This window comes from Sprattus sprattus (genome assembly GCF_963457725.1).
Source record: "Sprattus sprattus genome assembly, chromosome: 16".
Lineage (NCBI taxonomy): Eukaryota > Metazoa > Chordata > Actinopteri > Clupeiformes > Clupeidae > Sprattus > Sprattus sprattus.
In genome coordinates, this window is record NC_137914.1 from 26,400,109 (window position 1) to 26,421,277 (window position 21,169).

General features: G+C 47.2%; 1 protein-coding gene across 1 annotated transcript in view; it reads left to right on the forward strand.

The window, feature by feature from the left end:
• Positions 1–1,094: 1,094 nt before the first annotated feature.
• The window catches only part of LOC308377457 (nuclear receptor coactivator 3-like), an 86,192-nt gene continuing 66,117 nt past the window's right edge, over positions 1,095–21,169 (forward strand). The window contains exon 1 of the mRNA XM_080854115.1: positions 1,095–1,182. The gene's annotated coding sequence lies outside the window, so the exon portion shown is untranslated. The remainder of the gene's footprint in view (positions 1,183–21,169) is intronic.

Consider the following 21,169-nt stretch of genomic DNA (forward strand, 5'->3'; position numbering starts at 1 on the left):
GCCCCTCTCTGTCCCTCCCACCCACCCTCGCTGCCTCTCTCTACCTCATTTATCATTTCTTTTTTTTATCTGCCCCTTCTGCCCCCACTCCTCTCTCTCTCTCTCTCTCTGTCTCTCTCTCTCTCTTTTAACATGTCCATCCTTCTTTCCCTTCTGGCACTGTGGACATGTTACTCTCTGCTGGTGCACCTGCATGTGATCACCATGGAGACCCGTTCCTCTCGCTCTCTCTCTCTCTGTCCTCCTCCCGCCTATGTTGGATGAGGGGCCAGGTGCCGGCCGAGCCTTAGACCCCAGGACGTCGAGCTGGGCAGCATTGGCCACACGCTGACCCTGTCTACTCTCCCATATGGAGTCCACATATGGGCCTCATGCATAAAGCATCAAGCCTAGCAGTGATAGTTTCTCCCAGTTAGGGAAGGCAAATCCAGGGCCCTTGTTAAAAAAAATGATGAGTTGCCTTTATGGCAGTAAATCTATGACACTGCACATTTTTAAAAGACAAGATCAAAAAAGGAAATACTTTCAGAAGGCTATAGAAATGGCCATCATCATTATTATTATTATTATTATTATTAATACTTGACCTGTTGCTATTTCAGGTAGGCCTATTGCATATTATTATTATGTCAATTTGAAAAATAGCCTTAATTAAAAGGGAAAAATCCCAATTTGACATTTCGAGAAATGTTTAATTGATCGTTTCTCCTTCATAGAAAAATTTACAAAGGGGGTTAAATTGTTTCATTGAAAGGTGTTGACTGTATTGTATGCACTCACAGAACAAGTAGGCCTATCATTACATGATAATCCAGGTTTATATATCACGAACATTTTGCCCCTAGGTCATTGTTTGCTTTCAGGGTGCTTCTCAGGTTAACTATAAATAAATACTGTGGCATGTTTCTCATATCACCGCTGCCAGCCGTCTACATAGGAGTTCAGTCTTTGCTCTTTAAGCATACATGTACTTGTAGTCTGGAACTCGGAGGGCTGTCACCACTTGGACTCAGAGAATGCAGTTACGGACTACTTTACCCAGAATTCCCATCGTCGGCAACAAGCTGGCTGATTTCGCTTTGGGAGTGTTTCCCATTTAAACAAACACAGTGCGGAAGATGGCGGAGAGTTAATAGTGGAGGAAAAAGAAAATTGGGTGCTCGCCAGGATACGTTTAAATTGGTAAGTTTGTCGCTTTGTTTGTTTTGCTAGTGTCTGACATTAACGCATCTCTGTTGGTGCACAACGTTATTGTGCCCGGCTTGATATGACGGAAATTCTCAGACTTCGTCCACCACAGATGTTCGCGTAGACTCGCAACCGCAACACATAGTAGCATAGTGCCGTGCATGCTGGTTTATTTTGAGGGTAAGAATGTATCATATTCTGAATGACTGTTCCAGAACTGAGGCTAAATGTATTAGCACAAGTTACACATTATCAACTGAAAAGCGAAGCTGTGAGTTACGAAATAAGAGTGAGTATAGTCGCCTATTGCGATGTGAAATATCCTCTTCGATTGGTCTGAATTTAACGTAAGCGAGTGAAGTTTGTGGCAAGACCCAAGAAACTATTTTCATGACGAAATTAGCATATTACGAATGATCTGCACCGTAGTAGGCCTACGTGAATGGCAGGTATTTAAAATACATGTCCTCCTGTTCTACTTTGTGTGGCAGCAGAGTTAAGGTTAGGACTCTTCTGCCTGGGGAAGGCTACTCTACGTTAAGGGGACTTGCATAACAGTAAGACAGTGTCTGAGCAGCACGCTATGTGTTACCCATTTTGTACAGGTGAGTTCGATAGCTTCGAACTAAAGACAGTCCGGCTATTTTCGCTGGATTGGTGTGTTGGAGCAATCTTGCGGAAACAAATGTGCTGGCTTACACTTCAAATTGTCTTGGTATGACAGTCACTTCACCATGATTAGGGTTGCAATACACTAGACTAAATATGTACATAACAGGAGGATAGACAGTTGGTGCATTCGTGTTGTGTCCTATCATGTCATGACCGTCTTCATGACATGATTTCTACAGAAGATTATAACGGAATGTTAGTAGATATTTCCCCATAAGCTCGAGCTCCCAGATTCATCATAAATGCACTACCTTAAAGGATATCATTGGGGTCGTGGTATCAGTGGGAGGAGTGTCGACTCGCTGCACGTCACCCGGGCACGACCCCGTTTATCGGGATACGTGAATTTTTGCGGCCACTGACTACCGAAGACATCCATTGACAAGTATCAAAGTTATCCTTATTCTGAAAAAGAACAGTAGCACATTTTGACCACAAAAACTACAAAGCACACGACACCAAAGGGTAATCAGTCAGTAACCACAAACCATTTTCACCGGGCTCTGTTTTCTTTTAAGCATAGGCTATTCCATGAACAAACCTTGCCTAGCAGTGTGCACATATAGGCTACTTAACGTAGTCCTGTGAGCAACATTTTTAAATTGAGCGGCGGTAGAAACGAAACGTTATGAAAATGGTAACACGTTTCGACCATTCCTCATAAGTAACACAGCTTTGCTTGTTGTAATGTTGTAACGACTACCTAGGTTGGTTCAACTATTCAAAGTGACGGTCTTCAAAACCGAAAGCGCTTGCTCTTAAAGCAGAACTGATTACTTGTTTCGCATTTTATATCGCAATAATATATTGCCAAGTTTGCCTACTCTTCCTTTAGTGTACAGCTCAAGGCACTTTTTATCAGTGTAATCCAAACATTCTTCGGCGGAGTGAAGGCTAATGTTGATAACCCAGTTGCCCCATTGTAGTGTAAGGAGGACACCACTTTGCCTCGTAGCCCTGTACTGATGTGGACGTGATGCCCCCCCCCCCCAGGCACACACAAACCTACATACACACACACCCCAAATAAGGTCTGATCCAGGAAAACCTTAATAACAATCAATAAAGGACTAGATAGGCCTACTTATGGGGAATCATTTATGACCAGTTTATAATTTATTTTTCTCTGTAGTTGCTACAGTTGAGCAATGTGTGGCACACATCTCTGCCAGTCAGTATAGAAGATGGCCTTATATGCTGGCTGTGTGAGGTGAAGACAAAGAGATTAGGATGAGTCATGGATCCAGGCTAAGACATTCTAACAAGTGTGGCATCGGTGACCCTCTTGCCTGCTTTGTCTTAGCAAGATTACCTTGGCCTACTATAGGTGACCTAATGCAGCGCTGGGCCGAGGGGGGGAACAGGTTGGAGATTGAAGCACTGACTGAGGGATGGAGATTCATGATGATGTGTATAACGTGTTAGGGAAACATGTGTTGAGTGAGGACGGACCAGGAGATTTAATCCTCTTTAGACGGAGGTGTGGCAGAGTGGGGGTGCAGCTAAACCCTGTGCCTTGTTGGTGGGATGGCTGCCAGGTGAGTCCTTATCATTAAGCCACGTGCCACTGCTGGCAAAATATTCTCCACCTGTGGGATGATGCCACTTTAATGGCTCCTTTAAAGCTTTATACCAGTAATTTAAATGCCACAGGACACCACCCAGGTAAGGCCCCGCCTCGTTGTTGTCTACCGTGGACACAGAGAAGTTGAGGGTGGTTTAACACTTTTGTTGAAACCTTACTGCTGGCTTCACTCCAAAGTTTATGGGTGCCTCTAGTACTCTACTTTGACCCTCTCATTGATGGCCTACTTCCAAATGCAGCATTAACGTGCATGCATGGAAACATGTTGTTTATTTGGATCATCTCACGTGTTTTCCTATATGTGTCTCTTCAGGTCATATAAGGGACTCACTTGGGACTCATCATGTTGTGTGATACAATCGGACTTTGTGCTGTTAGTAGGAAAAGTGATTTCATGCTGTGTTGAACAAAATGGGAAGTTGAGCAAGATGCAATCTTTATCTCACGTCTCCAGTTATGTATGTTTGTGTGTGTTGCTTTTTTTGTGTGGGGGGTTTTGGGTAGCAGTGCATTTTTTCTGGTAAACAACTAAGCCTGAAACACGTAACTTACTAAATATGGCTTGTCCGTGCACAGCTAAACAATGATGGTGAGTGCAATTTACGAACGATGATCACCCGTTTATCTGCCTACGTCTAACTTGGCTAATCACATGATGATCAAGTGTTCAAAATAATTCACCTGCTGCATGCTCTCATTCAATTGGGTGAGCCAGACCTGTATGTTACAGCCTTTCATCGTGCTTGTTGTGTGAGGTACAGTTTGAAGCCGAGACTGATGTTGAGACAACATGTACGGAAAGAAACCAAGTACAATTTTCACTTTAGAAATGTAATAATTTTATATATTATAAATGCAATAATTGTATACAAATGTTAAATGTTCTGAAGCCAACTCTTTGAGCAGATTGCTCCTACTGGTGAAAATTCTAAATCCCCTTCCCAACAATATTCCTCTTATAATATAAGAGGAATATTGTTGGGAAGGGGATTTAGAATTTCATATCCTCTTGAGCAAACCTGAGTATTGGCAATGCATCCATTTTGACAACTGCCCAGACAACTATATTAGACGCCAGTTAAACAAGCCCCCTGAGGACACTTAACTTTGTCATTTGATCACAGGTGAACAAAATTTAAACACATGTTGGATAATCACCCATTTTTAACAATTTGGTGACCATCGTGCCATTAGCCAAGTAAGTCACATCTGAGACAAAAGACACTCTTCTTCAATTTAGCCCGTGATGTATGTCTGCCGGCAAAGGGAGGAAGTGTGTTGGGCGGAACAAGCGTGCCGGTCGAGTCTACTGATTTACAGCCATGTCTCACTCTCTCCCCTCTCCAAGTGCCGACACTCTCAATTAACATGGCTTTTTGCTCCCTTTCCCTCTCTGCCTTGCCCCCTTTGCTTGTCCCGTGAGCGCGGAGGGCTCCTAAATCGTGCAGGAGCAGGGTGGTCGGACAGCGCCATGCTGCCAGGGGCCTGTGGCCTGCGCTGCGGGGGACACCGGGATGAATGAATGAATGAATGAATGAATGAAGGAAGGGGGAGGGGCTGGTTGCTGCGGTGACAGTGATGCATCACGTCTGTCACAAGCTAAGCGGCAGTGGAGGAGTGTGAGCTTCAGAGAGGGTGGGGGTGGGGAGGTGTGCGCCGGCTGGGTCAGGATGAGGGGGTGGGGTAGGGTGGAGTGGTGGTGTGTGTGTGTGTGTGTGTGTGTGTGTGTGTGTGTGTGTGTGTGGGGGGGGGGGGGCAGCGAAGTTGCAGCGAAGCACTACAGACAGACAGACAGACAGAGAGAGAGAGAGAGAGAGAGAGAGAGGTAAGTAAGGGAGGGAGAGAGATTCACAGGGACTTAGGAAGAGCAGCATGCAGTAGGAATGCTGTTTGTTGGTCTGCCTGTCGTTTTTTCCCCTTTTGCTGTTCCTTCCTATTTCCTTCTTTCTCCAACTGTCCCTCCCTCCCCTCCCCTTCTCTCGCTCTGCTCAGCGGTTGTGCCTCTACGGTTGCTTCTCGATTCTTTTGTGCATCTCATGGTCCTTTTGTCTCTCCACGTTGTGCTTTTTCTCTAGTTTACCATCTTGCCTTCATTTATCCAGGCTCGTCTCCTACGAGCAGTTTTTGTTGTATATGGAAGGAAAGTATGGTGTGATTGTTGTGCTCCTTAATTGAACCCCTGATAGATGTGAACTGATCCTCTGTCCTGACCTGTCCCTTTCCCAGGCTGAGGGGGGTGTGTATGTGGGGTGGATGGAAGGCTGGGGATTGGTGGAGGCCTCTCAGTGTGTCCGTGCATATTGAAGATGAAATAATCTTGCAGTGATGCATTTGTTTCACATCTGAGGAGGAGTGTTGGAGAAAGATTCCATTCTTTTGGCCTCCCCCTTTTATGTCCTGTTTCTCCTCCTCCTCCTCCTCCTCCTCCTCCTCCTCCCTCTGCAAGCATCCTGGTGTCTGCGAAGGAAGAGTTGTCTGCCTGGATCTCTGTCTGGGTTCTCCGCTGTCCAGGCTATCTCCCTGCAACAAGTTATCCGGCATTTGTTTTTTATGGACCCCTGGTGAAGGAAAGAAATCATGTTTGACCTTATTGAGGCTTAATCATGCTGACTCTCCCCATTATTTAGTTTGGAAGCATTGTTCACTGAGAATGGATATAAAGTGAGGCCCTCCCAGTAAAACTGCATATTTATCAAATCAAAAAAGCAGTGCACTTGTTGACTTGTTTAGGCAAGAAAATGTCCCTACTAGCTGGTGTACTTTTGTGTACTTGAAATGGCCTCTTGTGTGAAAGAAAACAAGAGTGAGCTGAGCTAGAAAAGGGAACTTGTTGCGTTGTCCTTTGGCTGCAGTGAGTTCTTTTTTTATCAGCCTCTTCCATCTCTCAGAACTTTCTCTCTTCCTAATTTTCTCATTGATGTTGGAATGAATGGCATTCCCCTCCCCTCGTTCAGGGACCATGGGGTCGGTGCCTGAGAAACAAGCGAGAGCGAGAGGAGAGAGGAACTGCTAGAGAGAAGATAAATTGCCTTGGCTCTCAAGGCATATACTCCTAAGGAGGTGGAGACTAGCGCCTCAATAAGAATGTGTGGAGAGTTGGGGAGTGAGGAGAGTTGGGGAGTGAGGAGAGTTGGGGAGTGTGGCTCACTGCGTGTGTTCCAGGGGAACCTTGCTCTTTCTCTTTTTCTGTCGCTGTCTCACTCTCTCTGTCTCTCTCTCTCTCTCTCTGTCTCACTCACTCTCTCTCTGTCTCACTCACTCTCTCTCTGTCTCACTCACTCTCTCTCTGTCTCTGTCTCTCTCTCTCTCTGTCTCTGTCTCACTCTGCCCCCACTGTCTCCACTCACTGAAGTGCTGATGGCACAGACGCCATCGGCCACCTCAGACTGAGCAATGATCCAGTGGGCAGAAAGAGTAAACCAAAGCAACACGTTTCAAGTGCTAACCAAGAGGCTTGGCAAACCTGTGCGGAGAGCATTGTGTGGAGAGACGTAGAGGGGGAGTGTGGGGTAAGAGAGGAGGAACGTGTCAGGATGAGAGTTCAAGAGGGGCAGACGTTTTCATGCCAGCCTCTCTGCCCTCTCGTTCTTTAAACAAACGTGTGTGTGTGTGTGTGTGTGTGTGTGTGTGTGTGTGTGTGTGTGTGTGTGTGACAAAGCCAGAGGGAGGGTGATGCTCTCACACACAGGCGTTGTGCTACTGTAGCCATCCAACGCCATCTCTCAACTCCTCCACCCAAAATGGTTTCCAGATGGGCCACACAGTAAATTCATTTAGTGACATCCTGGGTAGACTTGGCAGCCTCTCCTCCAAGTTTAGGTCATTTGTGAAGTCTATATAATTGATGGAGTGATTCTGGCACTGTTAAAGATGTGTGCTTTTTCGGGCCTCTCTTCCTCTTGTCCGTACACTTTGTAGAAAGTCTCCCTTAACCAACTGTCAGGTTGTAGCACATACAAGTCAGTCAGAGTGACACCACAGTGCAGATCTGGGGATGCGACGGATTGCAAAGCCGAGTCCTGCTTGGATCTTTGGAAGCCTTGGGTTTGTGAGCAGGATATTAAAATGGTGATTTTCATGCAGGTCCGCGTCAGTCTCCCTGCTGAGCGTTCTCTATTGTGCTGTTGGTGAATGAAAGAAAATGGAGGGGAAAGAAGATCACAATGAAGATCATGAAGAGGAAGAGAGGATCTATTAATTTGTTGTTTTTATTAACGTAGCTGCTCTTGCCACAAATTATGGGAGCGTGTGTGTGTGTGTGTGTGCGTGTGTGCGTGTGCGTGTGTGCGTGTGTGCGTGTGTGTGTGTGTGTGTGTGTGTTGCATCCAGCTGTTACTGGTTGTGAGAGGCGCCGTTGCCGTGGCAACACAGTCCCGCACGCTGCCTGGCTCAAGGTCGTTTCATTCCTGTAACGCGCCAAAACTGTTCCGTGCTCCCTCCATGAGTCCACACAGAGAGAAATGCAGGCAGGCACACACAAACCTACACACACACACCTACACACACACACACATACTTACACACACACACACACACACACATACACACACAATGTATATGGACAGGAAGGAAGAGGGAGAAGAGGGTGTGGCAAAGAGAACATACTTCAAAGTGATGACCAGCCCTCGAGCCAGGGTTATGTTCAGAGAATATGAAGCGCAGCATGTACCCCTCCTCTAAACACACACACACACACACACACACACACACACGCATACACACACAACCCCCACCTCTTCCTCAATTAAGGAACAAACAAAAGAAACCCCTGGCCTTCAGAGCCCACAGGTTCTTATGCTAGCTGATAAAATATTTAACTGGTTGGAGGGAGAAATGTATCCCTGGTCGCCCAGTGATGGACGTGTGTGTGTGTGTGTGTGTGTGTGTGTGTGTGTGTGTGTTTTGGTGTATGGTTAGGGAGGGAGGAGGGGGCACCAGACAGGCTGCCATTTCTCAGGTACACCAGGGGATCAGCTGTAGCTTCTCTCTTTCTCTTTGTTAAGTTATTTATTTATTTATTTATTTATTTGTTTGTTTGTTTACCTCTGTGTTTCCATTTTCCAAACCTGCTTTTCCCCTCGAGAGAGGGTAGGCAGTATGCATCACATCGTCTTCCTCCACATCCTCCTCTTCCTCGTCTTTGTCTTCTATTGTGCTTTGGGTAGGTCAACCTTACAAACAAAACAAAACATTCAGGAGCTTGTTTAGCACAGGCCACTCATTTGTGTGTGAGGATAAACAGACTAGTGTGTGTGTGTGTGTGTGTGTTGCGTGCCCATGTGTGGTTTGTTAATGGCGTCACCGCCCCCTGCGCAGCTCCCTGGGACGTCACGGTTTCCTGTCAGTTTCTCGTCTGTGTGTGAGAGGGAGTTGAAGAAGTTGCACCTGAATGAGTTCAGTGTGTGTTATTTCTGTGTTTGTGAGAAAAGGGTCTCTGATGTCGTATGGGTGGGGGGGGGGGGGGGGGGGGGGAGGGGTTGTGTGTGTGTGTGTGTGTGTGTGGGGGGGGGTGGGGGGGATGTGTTTTCATGCCTTTTTCCATTGTAAAAGAGAAAGAGCCTCATGTAGGGGGTGTAAGAGCACCCTCCGCCACATGCATACCCCTTCTTTCCCCTCAGGTTTTCTTTCCCTCTCTGTCTCTTTCTCCATCCCCCCCCCAAAAAGGACTGGTTTGGCGGTAAATGTTAACAGATGCAGCCTGACAAGCAATTGGCTTCAACTCTGTCTGAACTTCGCTGTTATTTGACCACCTTGCCCCCCCACCCACCCACCCAAACATGTCCCCCCGCTCACCTCACAAACTCACCCCCACACACATACTACTTCTTTTGCAGCCAGTCCCCTCCTCCCGTGCCTCTGGGTCGGTCTCGGGTGTCGGCTAGTTTTACCGATCAGGCTGTGGACCCTGTTGCAGTGCTTTGCTCTGCGCGACTCTGTTGGTTTTAGTTGCCCACCCGTGCGTGACCCACTCCGAGTGACTCTGGGGGGCAGCGTTGTATGTGCTGGCCTCACAATTGGCATCCTGTTATCATACGAACACCACTTTCCTCTTGCCAAACCTACACACTCAACATTAGCATTAGAAAATGGTTGGGTCATAGCCTTTCGCTGCACAAACCACCATGAGAGGTTCAGGATAGCTGTACATACAGCTATGTACTAACTCGTTGTGGCCTGTGAACATTATGGGATGTCATTTGTTTGGTTTCATGGAGACCCCATGGGACCTCCCCGAAGGATAAGGAGGAGGAGGAGGAGGAGGAGGAGGTGGTAACACTTGGTTAGCTGGTGACACTCTCAGGTTTGGGGGAGTGTCATTAATGAGGTGTCTGGTATGACACCTTTAAGATGGAGAACCATGAAGTCTTGCTGGGCATGCTTCAGACTTCAAGTTTCTGCATACAGGTACATAAGCAGCTGTGGCCTTCTGGTTAGGGTTTCGGGCTGCTAACCGGAGGGTGGCCGGTCCAAACCCCGACCAGTAGGAAAAATGTGGGCGGGGGAGGTGGTAGAGCACCTCTCTCCCATGCCCACATCCACAGCTGAGGTGCCCTTGAGCAAGGCACCTAACCCCAATCACTGCTCCCCGGGCGCTCAAAAGCAGCTCACTGCTCCGGGTTAGTGTGTATCACTACCCTGGATGGGTAAAATGCAGAGGTAAAATTCAGAGTGTGTGTGTGTCACTATCTCTGCCGTAAACAGTCACTAGTCACTAGGGTTCATTTCCATTTCAAGGCGAATAACTCACTATTGTCCGAGACCACATGGAAAGAGAGGAATCCTTTCATTCTTGTCCAGACGACCCCATAGGAAAGGTTTAGTTCTCAAAGATGGAGCTTTGATAGCTCGGGAGACCTAGATGCAATCTCATTATCATTTCAATTATGTATGAATTTAATCACAGATATTTCTCCTAAAATCCCTTAGGAGAAATCACACAAGAAATACATTTTTGTGTAAAATCTACTTAGCTACCTAGCTACCCCTCTCCACAACAGCTTCTTCTTGTCGTAGGCCAAATAAATGTGATTTATTGTGAACTGTTGTGTCACATCCCCAAACACCAAGGTTGTCCTGAGATGTGATCTATCTCTGTTGAGATGTCTCTTTCAACACCACAGGTGAGGTTTGGTCTATATAGAAATATGAGAAGCAGGAGATTTAAGGCTAAATCTCACATTTAATCTCATTGATAATGAGGAGATCTCTTTAGATTGTGTTCTCTTATGGAACAGCGCCTGAGGCAAAAATACACCCAAACTGTGTAAGATACTAAAAGGATGCTTATGGCCTAAATTTCCCCCAGATGTTACTCTGGCGGTATACTTTAGGTGGCGTGCTGGTTGGGGTCAAAGTATTCAGTCATTGGCAGTGTCCAGTGGCACTGCTAGGTAATGCTGGCTTTCGCTGTAAAGTACAATCCAGTTGAATCTTTAGTTATTTTCAAATTACTCACTCACTCTACTAATTAATTCGAGTAGTTGAACGCTTCAAACCCTGAAGCCATGGACTCTTGATTCATAGCTCAACTCAACCTAGTTAGTGCCTGGCTACTTAGCCTGCCGTTACCCTGGGCTGAATCACAGGCTGCACAGATTTGCCAGATCTGTTGATAGCCTGGCATGGAAAACAGTATGAGCTTGCATCAGGTAGCTATCAATTTTAAGGTCCTTACAGAAGATTGGGTAGTCATATTATTAGTACAGCCAGGTTGACCATAATAATGGAATTCATGTGAGGTAATGCAATGACAGCAATTCTCCATGACTTCTTACGTAATTTAATGGTGGGCAGTTTTGCATTGGCATTTTTATAGAGGAATCTTCTTGTTACGTGCGTTGTCTAATTTTACAGTAAATCACACACGTAAACACAGTCACACATGAACCAGTTTTTTAAATGTCCTCTTTGCCATGGTCTTTGCTCTCAGGCAGACTTCTTTAGGCCCAGATATCAGCATTCTGTGAGTCGCACATTAGGGTGCTGCAGTGCAGCCAGTCACTAGTCCAGTCCAGCACTGCATTGAGCTGCTCTTCACCATCAGCACTGCATTGAGCTGCTCTTCACCATCAGCACTGCATTGAGCTGCTCTGAGCCATCAGCACTGCATTGAGCTTCTCTGAGCCATCAGCATCAGCACTGCATTGAGCTGCTCTGATCCATCAGCACTGCATTGAGCTGCTCTTTACCATCAGCACTGCATTGAGCTGCTCTGAGCGCCTCATCACCACTGCCAAAGGACTGCAGCATGTAATGGGATGCCCTCCTCTTTAGCTGCTTTATTTTGGGCTCCATCTAAGTTGAAGTTTCCGTGCCTCCCCACAAGTCCTTCTCCCACCTAGTTGCGTATATTTTGCTGGACCACCTCTAACAGATCCACGCTCACTCAGTCACTAGCCGTGTTTACATGTGTCAATATAAGCCGCTCTTGAGGCGTTTAGCCCGCTTATGGCTCGAAAGACGGCTATAATTGCCTCATGTACCGAACGAAAAAATGTAGGCCTCTTTCGGTCGGTAGTCCGCTTCAGCAAGTCCGATGTAACATGTACCGAGAGGGGGCAGGTAAGCCGCTTAGCGGGAGTGTTACTCGCTAGTTTGTCATAAACAAAGTAAGCAATTTCAACAGGTTTCGCTAAGTTCAGCCGCTAGGAAGACATCTAGTCAGCGACGTTAGCTAGCTTGTTATAACACGCTTGGAAATGGATGCCTATTTGTAATGTTATTGTCATAGCTATGTTGGCTAGCTTGCCAACAATTTTCCTAACAGTCAAATATCAAGCAAGTGCAACACAAGACAATATTCGTCTCGTGCTCTCACGGGAGAAAGTGGGAGGAACCCCTTTGCGCCCTTTGCGCCCTTTGCGCATGCCCAAGGCAAGGTAAGCGGACTAAACTTCGGTCCATGGAACAGCTTAACAACAAGAGCCAATTCCCTTAGAATTTTTCACACCTACTCGCGAAACCGATTCCGTCAGAGCGGGTTACAAAAAACAGACATGTAAATGACCCTACTCGCTCTCCAGTACGGTGGGCACCTTGTTGAAGAAAAAGAAAAAATATTTTTTTTCCTAACTCTGCACATCTGACACATCAGAGTGTCATACGTCAACAGGGCTGAGGTGAGATTAACCCAGAGTGCTCTCACACCCCCAGCGCTATAAATAACCCCCTTTCTTGGGTTTGGAAGTGTTGGACGTAAGTCTGAGGACCAAAGTTACATCAATTAATAAACAAGGAGCTTAGCTTCAGGTGTGATCTGAGGTTTTAGCTCAACCCAAGCTTCAGCGGTGGGCCTTATGCGCTGGGTGTACAGAGGGACGCTCTTTGGCATAGTCTGGGAGAGGTCAATCAGTAGGGCACAGAATAATCCGACAAGCAGTCTAGTCCAGTACTTCAGGCTGCCTTGCATTAGGCACTAGGCACTCTTTGACTGATGGAACAAACCCCTTTTTTTGTAGATCCTTATCCAGTAGATATCAGGCCTTGGGAAAGCACTTACCATGGAGTGAGTGCAGAACAGGCTGCTGTGGAACTTTAGACTTTAGGTCACTACAAAAGGGCTAGTTCCTGTCCTAGTTCCATACCATGTGAATGCAGGCAAAAGTTTGCATGGCCTGAAAAAGGGCCTTGGTAGCGTTGAGAAAACTCTTCTCAAGAATGTTTCTTTCAGAAAGTGCATGTGTACACAAGTATACGTATGATAAACACCTTGCATGTCAGGCAAGAGCACAACTCACAACTTCTTGAGCAGCACCTCTGTGTGGTGTGGCCGTCTGAGGTTGAGATACAGCACAATGGAACCATGTTCACTGTCATTCCCTCTCATTCTCTGCCATTCTCTGCTTCGGGCTCTCCAACTTAGCCATTGCGGTTCACATCGTTCCTTTCAAAGGCTTTGACATTGCCTCTTGTGGTTGATGTCACAGTTGTCACAGTAACATTTGCAGGTCGTCTGCACGGGGGAGTTTATTGCCAGAGGAAATTGGGCTGTGGTTGTGTAGGGGTGCTCCCCTCCTACTTTGGTTTTTGGTCTTTAGACAGACAGGAAGACAGGAAGACCCTTTCCTTGCCCCCCCAACCAACCCCACTGGTAAGGTGATTACCCCCCCCCCCCCCCCCCCCCCCCCATACACACACACACACATACACAGACACAGACACACACATTTGGGCTTCCTGTTTGGGTTGTTACCCACAGTCCTGAATAAATGGACATTTGGGCAGTTTATGACCAAGACATCCTCTGTGTGGCCTTTCAAGGTAGGAGTCACTAAATGAGGGCAGCCTCCTTTTTCTGCAGTGTCACTGGGTGGGTTTATGGCGAGGTGGGTGAGGGCAGATGCATCTTTTGGGTGGGTTTAGGGCAAGATGGGTGTGCATATGGGGCCTGAGCTGGAGCTGGTTGGTGTTGTACTTGATCATTAGCGTGGTCATGCACTTGGGTCTGTGTTGATAATTAAATTACTCTGCACTTGTTCTTTAAACTTTTGTGCCATCTGTTGCTGCCATCAAAGGCCTCCATGTGGCTGCTCTGTTGTTTGGCTAGCGCTCCTCATTCCTCTCAGTTTTTCATTAGCATTTCTGTTTCTCTGTTTTCTTTTTTTAAATAAAATGCTTCATCTCATGCTCCTGACAAAGACGACCGAAAACGACAACAACAACGGCTAAAAATGAGAGCAAAACTAGTGTGTTGTTTAGGAGTCCCGTTGAGGCTCCGGCCTGTAAGCTTTTGTTCCGAGTGGCGGGGCCTGCGAGCGAGCGAGCGAGGGCATTAAATAGTTTAAGCCTTATTCTCGCTGACGGAACAAAGCCAGCGAGCTGACCGGAGGGGTAAGTGACACGATGGCGCTCATTTTCCACCAGTGTTCCATGCTGTAATCTCGTCCCTGGCAGAGCAGAGTGGAAAGGAGGTGGAGAAAGACAGGAGAGGAGTTGTGGAGGCACTGAGTTTGGGATTGTAGGCTCATAAATGCTGAAAGGTGGAGCAAAAGGGGTGGGGTGAAGGGGGGGGGGGAGAAGACAAGAGGGGTAAAGGGGGTGATGCAGTTGACATTGTTAAAATTGAACTGTTCTTCACCAGGCAATTAACTTTGTAACCCAAGCCCTTGTTGAAACCCAACTCAGTGAACCCCACCCCCCAGTACCAGGACACTGCCCACCCCTCTCTGAGCTGAGGTGCTGAAGTGCCCAAGACTTTGATGATTGGGGGCTGGGTGCCTGTGAAGGACCCTGTATGCAGCTCACAGATTCAAAGTATTCTTTTGCTGGGTTTTAATTGTGACAGTGTGTGTGTGCAATTGCCTGACGGGGAGATATGTGGGTGTCCTGGTAAGTTACAGGCTTGTTTGAAACATGTTTTTAGTTTGCAATCAGATGCAGTTTCAGGATGATAACTCCTTTAATAATCTCTGTCTCAACTTTCATCAACTGCTGATGAACTGCTGATCTTCCTTAGTTTAAAGCATTTGAGTCAATGAGCCCTACTCAGTCTGACATAGCTGAAGTAGCTCATCGCGAAAGCAGTCAAGTTGTTTCCTCCAATCAGGCGCCTGTGTGGAAATGGCAGTACCCTTAATGGAATGGTGGCCTTTGGACAGGAAATGATCTCATCGCATTCTGGAACTTTTGGGGTCTCTTGAGAGAGGACGCAGGATTTTGAGGGGGGCAACCGTTCATTTTGAATGACGGGCACCCCGTGGTGACCCCACCACCACCTCCCTGTCAAGGAAAAGCTGCACCGCACCCGGCATTCCTTTGCACACACACATACACGTACACACACTTTCCAAAAAAACATGAAACCTCATCCAAAAGGATAGCTAACAGTGTTCTTTGTTCTTTGCTCATTAGGTCAAGTGGCACAGACCTTTATACATTAAAACGCTCATATTTAGGTCAATTTGATAATATGAAAAATATCAGCCATATATAGCCAATTGCATTCTTGTTCAGGAGTACCTGATTACAAGTGATGGCTGATGGTGATAGTTGTTTGTGTAATCTAAGTCCCTGACTGTGTAGTACTTGTCTGATGTGCTCAGTCCAAGTGTCCTCTGTCCTCGTGATGTCCCACACACCCTCTGACGTGGGAACTGGGCTTGTTTGGATGCTCCGGGTTACCCATTAACTTGGCCGTCAATGGCAAAGGCTGTTTTCCATGCTCTGAGAATGGGGCCTGTTTTGTTGTTAAGGACACCCATTGCACGGGAGGCCGGCCCATTGTTTATAATTTTTTTTTTTAAAAACACTGGTCATTGAGCTTGGCTTGGAGTTCAGGGAGGCGAGGTTAGAAATTCGGGATCACATAAATAGGAGTATGACTTCAGAGGAAAGAAAGACGGGGACCAAAATACTTGGGACCACTGTCAACAGGTGAGAGGAAGGTGAAAACTAGAGAGTGTGTGTGTGTGTGTGTGTGAGAGAAAGAGAAATGAATAGAGAGAAAGAAAAAGGATAAATGGGTTGTGTGGAATGACTGGAGTATCCTGCATATGGCCATCTCTCTGCCACAGAAACAGAAAGCACCACACCCCCAGTAGATCTCCCCGGGAGCTTGTGGGTGTCTGTGCGTGTGTGTGAGCACGGGGGGTACAAAAAAAAAGAAAAGAAAAGAACATGTACATGTACACAAATGACTGAAAGACTATGCCAATCCCTAGGGGACCAAAGTGTGCTGTAATTAAATATCCAAATCTTTAGATGAGGAGAGGAAACAAACCAACCCTCCCTCCTTCTTTCTCTCTCTCTCTCTCTCTCTCTTTCTCTCTCTCTTTCTCTCTGTCCTCATCCACTCACTCATACCTTTCCCATCCACACAAGGCTGAATGCTCTTGACGTGCCCACTGCCCAGGCTGGGCAGAAGTACTGTGCTGCTGGCTCCATTCTAATCGATGATTAATCATTCACAACCCCCCACCCTTAAGGCCGTTTTTTTACTTCTCCGATTCGGTCGTAGAGGGACACTTTGGCACGCCTTTATACAATAAACGACTACCACACACAAAAAAAACGATTTCTCTAAGATCGTCTTCTTGAAAATTGGGCATTAAAGGTGTCCAGGCAGAGGATCATAAGTGAGTGTGCTCCTGTATGTGTTTCATCATATTCATGGTTGAAAAGGCAGTCTCACAACTGTATGTTAAGGTATCAGAATCAGAATCATGTTTATTGGCATGTATGTGTATGAATGCTCTTGTTGTGTGGCTGATATAACTATAACACTGCATGTTGATTGGTTTGATGATTGCAGTGGGTTTATTTTTCTGGCCCTTTCCTCAGAGTTTGCGGGGTAATTTTGTTTGAAGTGTGCATGCTTTGTTTCATAGTGACACATTCAGGTTACCACTTTTGACAAGGGCAACCACCTCGTGGCCGACAATGAGTGAGTGCGTTGTCATAGTGATGTAGTGATATAAAGCGAAAAATCACGCACCATAGGCTACGTATTAGGTTACCCAGAAATCATTGCAAATCTGAATGTGACAAAAATACCAAAGAAAATAAGAACGTATTCATTTTATTGAATCGTTTTAAAATCGTTTCTATATTGTATGTAAGATAAGCATATCGTTTTGTTATAGATCACTACTATGTTTTCCACAAAAAATGACCACCACAATGGAGATACATTAGCCTTCTCAAGTGTATATAAAGCATTAGACTGCTAATTATAACTAAGCTACATGTCTCCAGGTAGCTTACATGTGAGGTTGGTGACAGATGGGAGGAGTGAGGAAAAACCATCAATGACTTCCAACAAAGAGTTGATGGGGTAGCTCCGGCCTCGACAAATAGTCGTTACCCCACCCAGTGGTCTGGCGTTGAATAGGTTTCAGCACGCATAGCCGTCGGAGTAGTATGTAGGGCTGATTAGTATTAAATTGTTCTGAATCCACCGCCCGCCCATTTTTTTTCGAGGACGGAGAAGGATGCAGAAGTATATTGAGGCCTTTATCCAATGCTCATCGTACTGATAGCTCTCTGTCTCTTGCCTGTCTGCAAAGGCAGCAGCAGCAGTGTGTGTGTGTGTGTGTGTGTGTGTGTGTGTGTGTGTGTGTTTACTGGATGTCATTAGTAGTGTGCATATTTCATAGAGCAAACATGTTTGCGGGGTGCGTTTGCATCGTGGTGCTCCACTCTTGGGGATAGCTGTTCAGTTGCAAAGACCTCCCTCCTGCAAATTAGCCAATTACTCTGCATAGAAGACCTGAAAACAAGCATTTTGGAGAGAGAAAAAAAATCACTGTTTTTTCTAAAGTCACTTTAAAATTCAGGTACTGAAACAATAGCAACCACTTGAAGCCTGTAATAGAGATGAGAAAGAACGAGAGAAAGAAATAAAGAGGGAGAAAGCGAGAGATTGAGAGGGCGGAAAACAGAAAGGTAATGAAAAGAGAAGGAGTATTTCAAAAAAGGCAAAGCTGGAGTAGAGGACACGTAGATCTTTCCACAGTTTGAGTGGGTTAAAGTTCGGCAGCAGACCATGCTGTGCTCTGATTGGCTGAGGAAAGGTGAAATTAAAACCACTGTAAACTTTTGACCCCGTGCGAGGAAGGAGGAGCGGAGTAGAAACGCCCATCGCTTTTCTCACTCACACACGCGCACTCTCTCACGCGCTTGCTCGCTCCCGCGCTCTCTCTCTCTCTCTCTCTCTCTCTCTCTCTCCTTCCCTCTCTGTGTCTCTTCCCCTTACTCACACACGCTCACTCTCTCACGCGCTTGCTCACTCCCGCGCTCTCTCTCTCTCTGTGTCTCTTCCCCTTACACACACACACACTCTCTCTCTCTCCCCTGCTATCTGTCTCTCACATGCTCTCTCTCCTTCTGTCTGTCGTCCTCTCTTTCTTGCGCACGCTCTCTCTCTCTCTGCCTCTCTTTTGCTCTGCTGAATGCGTGTGACACAGCATGCAGACAGACGAGAGGGAGAGGGAGGGAGAAAGAGATCAGGAGCGCTAGCGAGGGAGAGAGGGAGAGAAGGAACAGAAGGGGGAGGGGGAGAGAAAGAAGAGACATCAGGAGAGGGGGTGGGGAGGGGGAACGGAGAGGGAGAGAGAGAAACCAAGAGGAGAGGGGGGGGGGGGGGGGGGGGGGGGTTGGCGGAGGCTGTTGAGAAGAATGTTCTTTTTTCTCCTTTCCTCCTTTAAAACCAGGCACCATAATTATTCTCCTTGCTCCTTATTTAAAAACAGGAGCAGAAATAAATGTGTAATAGCATTTAGAGGTCGGGCCTCCTCCGAACGAGCGGGCAGAGTGGAGAGGGAGGGGGTGGAATATTTTTATTCTTTCTTTTTTTGTTCCTCTAATGTTGCCTTTCATTACTGATCAAACGGTTCGGGGGGCCTGGAGTCTGGCTCTCTAACAAGAGCTCCCCAAGTTAACTAGGAGGGCCGTCCTCTCCTCTCTCTCCTCTTCCCCTTTATCGGTCCCTGTCTCTGCTCCCCTCCTCCCTCCCACCCACTCCCTCTCTCCCTCTCTCTGCCTCGCTTTGATTGCAGACCCAGGATGCGGAGAGGCACTTAATTGTCTGCTGGCGTATATGTCTCAGGTTGTGGTAATTGTTTTGGAGGCGTTGGCTTCTCCTCCTCCAGTGCTAGGGGATGGAGAGGCTCCTGAGCCGCACATGAAAGGCTCCCGTTTGCATAATATTACGCCACTCCCGACCAGACGACTCCATTAGCAACACACCGATGCCCATGACGCTCTGGTCGCCGGCAACTGATGGCTGACTGACTGATGCCTGTGTGTGTGTGTGTGTGTGTGTGTGTGTGTGTGTGTGTGTGCGCGCACATATGTGTTTTGTGTATATTAATGCGATTGATCTAATCCCTTACTGTTGGGGGAGGAATGAACCCTCATGAGTGGAAGGTTGTTTTAAATGCTCCATATTGTTCGTAGTTGGATATGACTGAGCAGGAGGGAGGTGGAGAGGGAGGAAGAGGAGAGGAGCAGGAGAGAGGTGGAGAGGGAGGAAGAGGAGAGGAGCAGGAGGGAGGTGGAGAGGGAGGAAGAGGAGAGGGAGCAGGAGAGAGGTAGAGAGGGAGGAAGAGAGGGAGGAGCAGGAGAGAGGTGGAGAGGGAGGAAGAGGAGAGGGAGCAGGAGAGAGGTAGAGAGGGAGGAAGAGAGGGAGGAGCAGGAGAGAGGTAGAGAGGGAGGAAGAGAGGGAGGAAGAGGAAAGGGAGCAGGAAAGAGAGGGACTTTGCGTGGGGGGGGGTGGAGGAGCAGCGAGGAGGAGAGGAGGATAGAGTGAGAGTGAGCAAAGGTAGGGAGGGAGGGAGGGAGGGAGGGAGGGAGAGAGATAGAGAGAGAGAGGGAGGGAGTAAGGTAGTCTTAGAGGTGTATCTGTGTTGGGTGGGGGTGGGGCAGCTGTGTGATGCCCCCTGCACCCCTGTAGGAAACAGCACAGAGCAGTGAGAGGAGCCATAATGCACATGGACACAGGACAGGACAGGGAGGCGGGGGGTAGAACAAACGTGCAAACAAGTGATGATGGGAGGTGAGAGCCAAGGAGAACGAGCAGGGAGAAAGAGAGAAGGAGAGAGGGAGGGAGAGAGAGAGAGATGGAAAGGTTGAAGGACAGAGAAATGCTGAAACAAGGTCTACGAGGGAAGGAGAAATGAGGAAGAGAGGAGAGGGCAAAGGAGGGAGAGCGGGAGCTCTAATCCCACCAATCTTTCTCACTCTCCTTTTTTTATTTCTCTTTATCTATCCCCCCTTTGTTCGGCATCCACCTTTCCCTCCTTCCTTGCCTGTTTACTCACACTGTTTCTCTCACCTCTCTCTCACTCCTTCCCCTTTCCCTGTCCTCTCCCTTTCCATCCCTCTCTCCCACTCCAACCCCTCCCCTCTCTCTCTCCCTCCATCCATCGCTCCCTTCTTCCTCCAGCCTCCCAGCCACGTGGCGTCTCAGTGGGCACCATATGTCCGCATAATGTATGGATTTCACATCGTCTCTCTGGTCAAACATTTCTCCTCTCCAATCCAATCAGCTGGCCTATTAGATAAGGGCTGGAGCCCACAGCAGAGCACTGATGGCCACACACAGATTGATACGGCACAGAGATTTCTGAGGACACCCGACCCTCTTTCCTTCCCTCCCTCCCTCTGTGTCTGTGTCTATGTGTGTGTGTGTGTGTGTGTGTGTGTGTGTGTGTCTTTCTCTGTTTCCCTCTGACCCTGCCGTCCTTTTTGTTTTTTCGAAATGGTTAGGGTTGTGACTTTTCTCTCTCATATTCTATTTCTTCACTGTTTGTGTCTCCTTGCAGCCTGGTCTTTGCTAATAGATTGTTAAAATGTGGTTCGGATGAGAGGAGAGAGAGAGGGGGGAGAGAAAGAGAGAGAGAAAGAGAGAGGTGAGGGCAAACAACATGTGATGTTTAAAATTTAAATTAAAAAAGAGGGCACACACACACGCACACACACACACACACACACACACGTACTGTATATACACATTGTTGTGTGTTTTTGTGTATGTTTGTTTGTTAACCAGTTTTCTTTGTTGTGCTCCTGTTGTACAGGTGTGCCTGCCTACGTGCCTATTTCTGTGTGTTTGTGTGTGTGTGTGTGTGTGCGCGTGTTGCCATGCAGTTTGCTGTCGCCGATGTGTGAGCCTTTTGTGTGTAGGAATGATGGATGATGGGCAGGGAGTAAATGTGATTTGGATGCTCCACCAGGAGTTTGTGTGCGTGTGTGTGTGTGTGTGTGTGTGTGTGTGTGTGTGTGTGT